The following is a 9,938-nucleotide window of genomic DNA, read 5'->3' as shown; positions in this document are numbered from 1 at the left end:
TTCACAATGGGGCAATCTGTGAGACAGACGTTAAGTGACTTGCAGCTTATAATTGTCTGAGGTTGCATTTGAACTCAGGTCATCCTGACTGTACGTCCAGCACTCTATCTGCTGTGCTGTCCATTTATCAAAAATAGTGTTTAAGGGCTTAAGAGCTTCTGTTTTTCTTTCCTTGGTTTTAATGATTGGGAAGTTGGACATCAGCAAGACACATGCTAGCACTAGTGATGCAAAAAAAAGATCACATTTTTTTTAATGCACAGAAGAGAATATAAAGAATTTCAAGAGGAAGTGTAAAGAAAGAACAGGTGTCCTGAGGACTGATGCAGTGAATAAATTTAAGGATCTAATCACATAGTATAGTGAACTCTCTATCTATTCAGCAATCAACTAAAACAAAACATTCAAGAAAATAAAGCACAATATTCATAACAATATAACATAACAACTTATTACTGAGGTGGCCATGTAATCTTAAACAAAATATGTCATTCAGTAACTCACAGTCTCCTCAATCAATATAAAGTACCCTTCTAAAATCTTATTTCATCTAGGTTAGAGGCTGACTTCCAATCATACTTAAGCCAATCATCCTTAAGAGGTAATCAGAAAGTATGAATGCCATCCTTAAGTGTAAAGTACAAAGGTCATATGCCTCTAGGTCATAGTAAGGTATAATATCATCAGTCACTATTGAGTACCCAAGTAAAGTTCTCTTTCATCTTGAATTAAGGCTGACTTTCAAAACCAACCTAAAAGCTACCAAACACTCTCCTCGTATGAGACAAATAGAATATTAATGCCTAGCTAGGAAATATAAAGAGAAAGAAAATTATAGGCCAATATTGTCAATGAATAAAACCACAGACATGTTAAATACAAAGAAAAAAACAATCAATTGAGACTAATCATAATGAGGAGATAAAATTATTTCCATTTTCAAATAGAGAACCAAAATTAATAGCTTCAATAAAGAAATAGGATAAGTAAACATCCATGTTGCCCTTTCTGTTTATTACCAGCAAAACCCAAGAGAAAGAAAAGATGTAGGAAGAGAAAATCATTGTAAGATAATAAAAAGCAGTAAAAATCTGGGAATTTTAATACCAAGACTTTTACAAACACAAACACAAAACATTTTTGTACAAATAAAAAGACCTAGCTAATCATGTAGATATTTAATGTTCAAAACTCAGGCATGCCAATATAGTAAAAAAAAAATATGATACTAAGCAAATTACACTATAGAATCAGTGATATATCCACGACTTGGGAATGGCTGAACAAATTATGTTATATGACTAGAATGGAATATTATTGTCTATAGAAATAATGAATATAAAAAAATCAGAGACAAATAGGAAGAAAGATAAAATATGCAGTTAAGGTAGCAAAACCAAAATGCAGATACTCACAATGCAGGATAAAATTTTACTGAAATCTATAAGGAAAGTCATCCAAATTCTGACCAAATGAAGCAAAGATGGTACAAAATAATTAAAATTAATAACTTTTTTTATTAACCCCTTAACTAATTGTTTTCAGGGAAATTATTTCCAGGGAATGTGCTACATAAATGTGGACATAAATGTTATTCCAAAACAATATGTTTTGATAGAACAAAATAAAATAACAAGTTAAAAAAGAAGCAATTAGAGGAAATTTTGCAATAATTTTAGTAGCATTAATAAAGCTTACAAAAACAATAGACCATTAAATCTAATGTTTTACTTTTTAAACTATTAGCTATAATAGAATCCGTGAGAATATCACAGATGGTTTGGACTTAAAAGGGTATTTTTCTAACCTGCACCTGAAAAAAAAAATACTGTCCTTATACCTAGTGAGTGTGCTCTTTAATTAAAAACTTTTAGTAAAATCACCCCTTTAATTTTGAACATGGCCCATTTCACTTTTGGATAGCTCTAAATGAAAGGTAGTTTCCCCTTACATCAAATATGAATTTAGATCTTGGCAACTTCTGTTCATTCATTATGCTTCAATTTGCAAACAAGAGGTACTTAACAATGCTTGGGGCCAGGTAGAACAAGTCTCATTGTTTTAAGTGACAATCTTTTCAACATTTGAAGATAGCTATCTTGTACCTTAAAAGTTTTCTTGAGATTAAATGTCCTTTGTTCCTCCAAGGGAACTTTATATGACCTGAAGTTAATGTTATATTTCCCATCATTAGAAACTCACTTGGTAGATATTCTTCCTTAAATGGGATTGGTTCAACCATTCTACATATAAAGCAATTTGAAATTCTGCTAAAAAGAAGACTAACATTTCCATACCTTTTGATGGAGAGATTCTATTTATAAGCACAAATCATGAAGTCAAAGACAAAAAATGCTCTCATTTATACTCAATATATGTATAACAGCAATCACATTTTTTGGCATACTATCAAATAACTATAAACCAAGTAGATGTCAATTGATTGGGGAATGGTATTTGAATTGTGGCACATGGATGCAATAAATATTACTTTTCTGTAAAAAAATATGGTGTATATAATTATTTTGAAGCATGATAAGACATGTGAACTGATGGAGAATTAAGAAACATGTATGTATTTGTATTTACATCACCTTCCTTTGCTAATATGGCACTCCATATTTTCTACCAAGATCTATCAGTAAATAAGAAAAGGAGAAAGTAGTTTAGTAAAATCATCAGAGGCATAAAATGAATTTGAGAGGATAAACACTATTTCTCTTTTATAGTATGTCATTTTTGTTGGGAAGAGATCAGATGAATTTCTCAACTCTTCAAAGAAAAAAATGTCAATTTCGGTTTTTGTTCATGATTTCCATTTATATCTAAATTTAGTATATTGGTTTGTGAGTTCTTCTTGGTTGTTCTGTATCAGTATTGCCATTCCATTTCAAATTCATCATATTCATATTTTTCCACAGAAAATAATATTCCTTACTTTCACATGCCACAATTCAGTTGCTATTTCCCAATCAATGGGTGTCTACTTGGTTTATAGTTTTTTGATATATAGTATGATGTGTGTGTGTTTGTGGTACAGTGTTTATAACAGAAAACCACACTCCATATGTGATCTGACCAAGTCAGATACCAGAGGAACTATTACTTTATTTTATCTGACCACTATTCTTCTCTAAATTTGGTATAAAGTCATAGTAACTTACTTGGATATAACAACATTATTGATTCACATAGAATTTGCAGTCCACCCAATTCCAGCAGACTCTTCTAGAAATATTGTCATTTGGTTATGCCTCCCTTTCTTGGAATTGTGGAGTGGTTACTTAGAGTAAACCTGTCTCCTTTGATGCCACTATCCTGATACATCATCATTCACTCTATAATATTATTTGGATTTCAAGCCTGATTCATTATATAAGCCCCTCTTTATCAGTGGAGAGGATAACCACTGAACATTGCATGACAATATGATGGAGAAGATTTGACATGAAAGCTTGGGAGAAGAGAAACCTTTTTCTTCCTTCCTACTTCGGTATAGAAAATATGTTTTTAAATTGAGAGAGAGAGAGAGACAGAGAGAGACAGAGAGAGAGAGAGAGATACAGAGAGAGAGAGAGACAGAGAGAGAAAGAGACAGAGACAGAGAGACAGAGACAGAGACAGAGACAGAGAGACAGAGACAGAGACAGATTTTGGAAGGCATATTTGCCCTTCACATTTATAAGTGAGTATATCAGCATTTCCTTAATGTTAATTTCCTTCCAAAGAGACACTAGGGAACTTCCCCTTTAGTGATACTGACATCCTCTCGCTCTTTTTTTAGTTATCTTGTTCCCAGGGAGAGAGCTCATATTCTCTGTGTATTTTCTGATACATCCTCATCTGCTTAATTTTTCTGATTTCTGTTTGCTATCTGCTCAAATAAATGGGTCTATTCATTATTCACTATATGTAATGGTCTTTGATGTAATTAGTATTTGGTTGGAAGGAATCAATCTGTATGATAAGCTAAACTGGACCCCCTTCTTCTTTAAAAAATAGATAAATGAAGAGCAGCTTGATTCTGAAAGTCATTTGCCCTATTTTGCAATGTTTACAAATTGAAACATTCAGGAGAGAAGATAGATATGATTTTTCTTCATTATTCCCTCTCTAATGAGAGGAGAACATCTAAGTACATGGCCTCTAGTTTCTGCTTCTCTCTGGCCAAGATTCCAGATTCAAGCCTTCCTGGGATTCTTATTTAGGTAAATTGTATGGAAATACACATAATGTACATGACCAAAGCAGCACATACACACACACTTTATATTAATTACCAATTTTTTGAGATATTTTATTTTATTTTCTAGAAGGAAAATGAAAATTTTGTTTTATTAATAATACATAGCGATAACTTAACTGAGGCAAAATTGGTGCATCACACATTTTGAGTAAATCACTGAAAAGTTCTCTTTTGTTCTCAGAACTCACTGGAAGTTAAAGCCAGAGCTCTTGTCTTTCTTTTGCTTTCTTGATAATAATAAAATAGAAATTGGTAATAGTACCTAGACTCTTACTTATTTTACCCTTTATTTTCAATTATTAGTTACAAGTAACATTAGATTGTGTTGTTATTCATATTATTATTCCACATCTGGAGTCAAGAAGGTCTGAGTTGAAATTTGATCTCAGTTACTTAACTAGTGGTTTGACCCTGAGCAACTATTTCCTTATCTTTCCTTATCTCTTAATAGCACATATTTCCCAGAGTTGTTGTAAGGATAAAGCAAGGATATATTTTGTCAAACTCATAGCCCAATGTTTCACACAATAGGTGCTATATAAATATTAGTTATTTTTACTACCTTTCTTTGAATCCCAGACCTTAGCACAGTGTCTGGAACATAGGTATATCTCAATAAATGCTAATGTATTTATTGACTTATAAATTCTAGCTATTTGACTCCAATTAATTCAATGGAAGAAGCTTGAATCATATTCAAAGAGATTTAAACCTCTCATGTGTATTCTGATTTTTTTTTACTAATAATTCAAATTTACAATTACCCATGCCTTTAGAAGGAGGGGTGGGAAAAAACTGTTCATACATATACATACACACATACATACATAAATACCCCCATACATATACATATATATGCTTATGTATATATATGCAATACAAAACATGAAGCAGTGTGCCATAGCAGAAGGAGCACTGAATCTGGAGGCAGGACATCTGGGTTCAAATCTAGACCCTCATACTTAATACCCTTATGACCCTGGGCATGTAATTAAACCTTTTAGACATTTATTTCATCATCTTTACTGTGAAGTTATTGATTACTGAGGCTGCTTCTGGCTCAAAAAGCTACTATAATCCTTGAGTTTTCTTTCCTCTTTATTGTCCCCTTTTAATCCCTTTCTTAGACATTTCTAACTTTTTTGTTTTTTTTGTTTTTTGTTTTGTTTTTTATTAATATTTTTTTTCTGATTGAGGATTAAAGTTGGCACCACAATCATATTATCAACACAAGTAGAATTTTTGGAGGAGTAATAACAGATAAATGCATTGAGGTGAAGGTCCCAAACACTAGATAACATTTCAGTTAAATTTTGTGCAGATTACCTCCCAGGGTGGGGAAAAAGAGGAAAGTTGCCCACAGAATCTGGTGGACCTGAGAAGTACTGATATTGGGAAAACCCTAAATAATTCTTTCCTCCTCTATTTCTGGCAGGGTTTTATAACTCAGTATTCTGAATTAACCCTCTCTTTTAATATAGATTATGATCTAGGTATTGATAATATTAAAACTCTGGAAGATACAACATTTTATGTGCCTCTACAAAAACCAAAACCTTCCATCTATTCTATTCTGTAATTTTATTGTACACACAAATTGCCAGCAGCATACTTGCAACGTTGAGGAAGTTAAGTCTTTTCTAAGACACATGTATATAAAAAGACCTTAGCATTAATTCGAAACAAACATGTCAGGTTCAAAATAGTAAGTTGTCATTTACTGTGATAGCTTAAAAGATAGTGAAAACTGATAGACTTTTTTAAAGAATGAATTGAGGGCATTATTTTCTGATTAGTTTGCAAGGATAGCAAGAAAGAGAGTCAAATTTTTAAAGTGCATTAAAAATAGTAGAATAGTGATCTCATGAACTTTACACTTCTTTGTATTTTACCCTTTGACCATCTGAATCCTCCACTTTAACAGTGTTTTCAATTTGGGAGGAAAAGGTGAAATGGTCAGACAATCAAAGTCCAAGATATTTTAAAGTAGTACAAACTCTGACCCTTATGAGCCATTTAAATTTTGATGTGCCAGCACAGATGCAAATATTCTTAGGAAAATGGGAAAAGGTACATATATTTGTTCTTAAATGAATTGTTTCTCCTTAATAAGCTCTGAGTTGTTACATATTTCTCTGTAAAATTCACAACAAAATATTGTTGCACTGGTAATATATATATTCATAGAACTAAGTTTATAAAATATGCAAATGCATTTAAATTAACTAAAGCTAAAAGTTTAAAACTTTAGCTAACAATTTTTAAAATATGTAAATTCATTTCAATTAATTTTTAAAGTATTGAACAGCAAACAAACATTTGTTTACATATATTATGTTCAAGAAACTTTGTTAGGTGTTGAATATTGAAAAAAAATGCAATAATGAGGAATACTTGTCCTCAAGTTCCTTCCATTCTATTAGAATACTGCCTTAGTGTTTAAAAAAAAAAACCCTGTCCAACTTATTCAGACTCTCTGGCCATCTTCTCTTCAAACATCTCCCCAGGGAAACAATGAACAAATCTTTGAGATTTAGCTCTTTTTTCTCTTCAGTTTCTAACCTTCTACTCTCTGGACTAAGAAAGCCCCATATGGTTCATTACACCTAAGAGTTCCCAACCATATGTCACTTCTCAGTTATCTTCTCATCAATTTCATTGCTGTCATAAATAATCTCTTTATCAGTGCTCCCTGCTTTCCATTCCTTAAACTAAAAATCATTTCAATGTTGCCAATATAATACTGCAGCTGTCAATCTACTAGCCTATGTATAGTGTCCACTTGTAACAACTTGCCATCTGTTTTAAAACATTTTAAACCAATATAAAATACACCTCCCTGGCCCTCATTCCTGTATGTGTTCTGCTTCAGAATATTAGAATTTAGAATTCTCTTTTAGAATATAATCTTGAGGTCAAGGGTTGTCTTCACATTAGTATTTGTGTCTCCAGCAAAGATAATGGAGTTTGCCATTTCCTTCTTCAGTTCATTTTACAGATGAATAACTGAGGTAAAGAGGGTTTAGTGACTTGCCCAGGGTCACACAGGTAGTAAGTGTCTGGAACTAGTTTTGAAATAAGGAAGAGAGATCATCTTGACTCTTGACTGAGTGCTCTGTCTCTGGCACCAACCAGCTATCAGGTAAATAGAGGCACAATTATGTATGCATCTTTTACATGCATATTTCTATGTACCTATATCTATTCATTTTCATATATCCATCCATTTGTAGGTGAGAATTAAATTGAATTCAAAAATTTTTGAAAGGTAATTCCAATAAATGTATATAACAAAATAATAAGTTATTGATGTTATATATTTGGATTTTACACACACTTTCTGATATATACCTATGACACATATGTATTCATGTGTATGTATATGTGTATGTGTGTGTGTGTGTGTGTGTTTCACAATAGCTTAGACTGAGTAGGAACCTATAAGGTCAGGGCCCTTCTCTGCAAGGTAAAGATTTAGTAATCATAAAACTCTTACATGGATTGTAGAGGTTCACATATGGGCCATTTCAAAGAGTTATACGTCATCTTCCACTGTAGGAACTTACTAATCCCACCATCTCTAGTGAACATGGGAAGGATATTTTATGATACTAGGAATCCAGATACCTGGATATGATTTTTCATTCCTGACATTTAAAATATGAAATTTTGTTTTAGCCTGATAATTTTAGGAATTAATCTTTAGGATGCCAAGATTGATGGAAAGATGAAGACAAATTTTCATGGAGCAAAAAATTGATGGAGCAAATGAAGTCCTGGTGGGAGAGGTCATAGAGACATCCACTCTCCTTTTGGAGAATGTAGTTGAAATGTTATCTCAACCACAAGGTGATACCTAGCATCAGGGAATAAGGACAATAACATCTAACACAGATAACATCGAAAGAAATAGTGATGGGGTGCTTGGGATCTATATTTGTAACATCAATTTGTAAAACCAATTTGCAACATCAGTCTGTAACATCAATTTGTAAAACCAGTCTTTAAAATCACATTTCCCCCTCCCCAGTCTCAGAGCATTAACTCTGCCCCTTCCCCCTACCTGCACTCTGCCTAGCTGCAGAGCATGAACTGTGCCCAGCAACAACTCATGAATTGTTTATCTCAACTTGGAACAATAACAAGCTACACCTATCAATCCTTCACAAAAGTATCTATAAACATTCCATCTTAGGCAACTATTATGTCCCCCTTGTATAGTGTCCCACCGCCCCCATGAATCCTTCAATACCCGATCTCTAGGTTAACTTCTTAAGCAATTATCCACACACTGACTCTCCTTTAGCCTTGGTTCTCAGACATCAATCCTTTCAAACATGACACTGATAGGTGAGAACTTCTCAGTCAGCCCTTGACCACTGGCTGACTTAGTGATGTTTCAAGCCTAAAACCACACCTCTGGTTATCCCCACCCCCCTTGGGCTTTTTCCTAGTGAATTATGGGTAATACACCCTGGCAGTTACATTAAAAATGCATGTTTCTTTAAACACTGGCCCCACCTGAACCCCTCCCTAGTCCCACCCTCTTCTTACTTGGTCAGCATAATTGACATCTAATGAATAGCCTTAACTCTTTAAAAGCTATGCCTGTGTTTTCTTTAAGCTCCAGTCCCCTAAGGACTCTTATCTGCTGTAAAGCATATAATAAACTTTTACAACTCTGACTTCAAGTTGGCCTGGGCTGAATTTTTTCCAGACTGAATCTCACATTTTCTGGTATCAGAAAAAAGATCAGAGATCCTGCTGAACCATATTGCCATCCCTCATCAGTAGCAGATCTGAAAGACTGGAAGTGAGTTATTCCTTCATGATATGTTCCGCTTATATTTTTTCTTCTGGATACACATCTCCAAATGTGTGCTCTGGTCCTCATGTGTAGTTGCCCCATGTTTAGTTTCTCAATTTACTATTTCCTTTAATGAAATATGTAAAAGTGGGAAAATAAATTCAAGATTGATGCTTTAAATATTCTATTGTTACAGTCATTATTATTTTTTTAATGAGATTCTTTTTTTAAATCAGCCTCTGGCTAACTAGTAAAGGAAAAATAAAACATGCACAGAGACTTCTGCCATATAGATTGGTGACAATTAAAATATATAAATTTCCTGGATCATGGGCTGAGTAGTTCAGAACCTATAAGTGAAGGCAGCCCTCTGTGATGCAAAAAGAGTGACTATAGTGTTATAAATTTAAAAGGCAATTGGAAATATCTAGCAAAAATGAATACTTTTTGAATCAGTAAAATATATATTATAAATATAATCATATGATTCAAAACTTTCCTATAAAATTGTTTAAATACAGAGATTTTAATATGTATGGCATCCATAAATACAAACCTATAAAATTCTTGTAATATTTTTTTTTTATATTTCATTTCTCTAACATCTAGCCCAACTGCCTGATGTTGGATGGGATAGTAAATGCACATTCAGCAAATTTCATAGCAAACGAGTACTTAAAGAAATAAATTAAGTGTAAGGCAAAATGCCAAAATAATTAAAAAAAAGATTTTTAAAGCACTTGGGGTTAAGTAACTTGCTCAAGGTCACATGGCCAGTTATTTTTGGGTGTGGTGCTAAGTATCTGAGCCTGAATTCAATCCCCAGGTCATCCAGACACTGGGGCTCTTAGTTGCTGAGCCACCTGGCCACCTCTAAGCAATTGG

Source organism: Petaurus breviceps, unplaced genomic scaffold (genome assembly GCF_028583685.1).
Source record: "Petaurus breviceps papuanus isolate PSGF00001 unplaced genomic scaffold, PetGlider_PUasm1.0 41, whole genome shotgun sequence".
In the NCBI taxonomy this organism is placed as follows: Eukaryota; Metazoa; Chordata; class Mammalia; order Diprotodontia; family Petauridae; genus Petaurus; species Petaurus breviceps.
Note: the sequence above shows the minus strand (reverse complement) of the source record.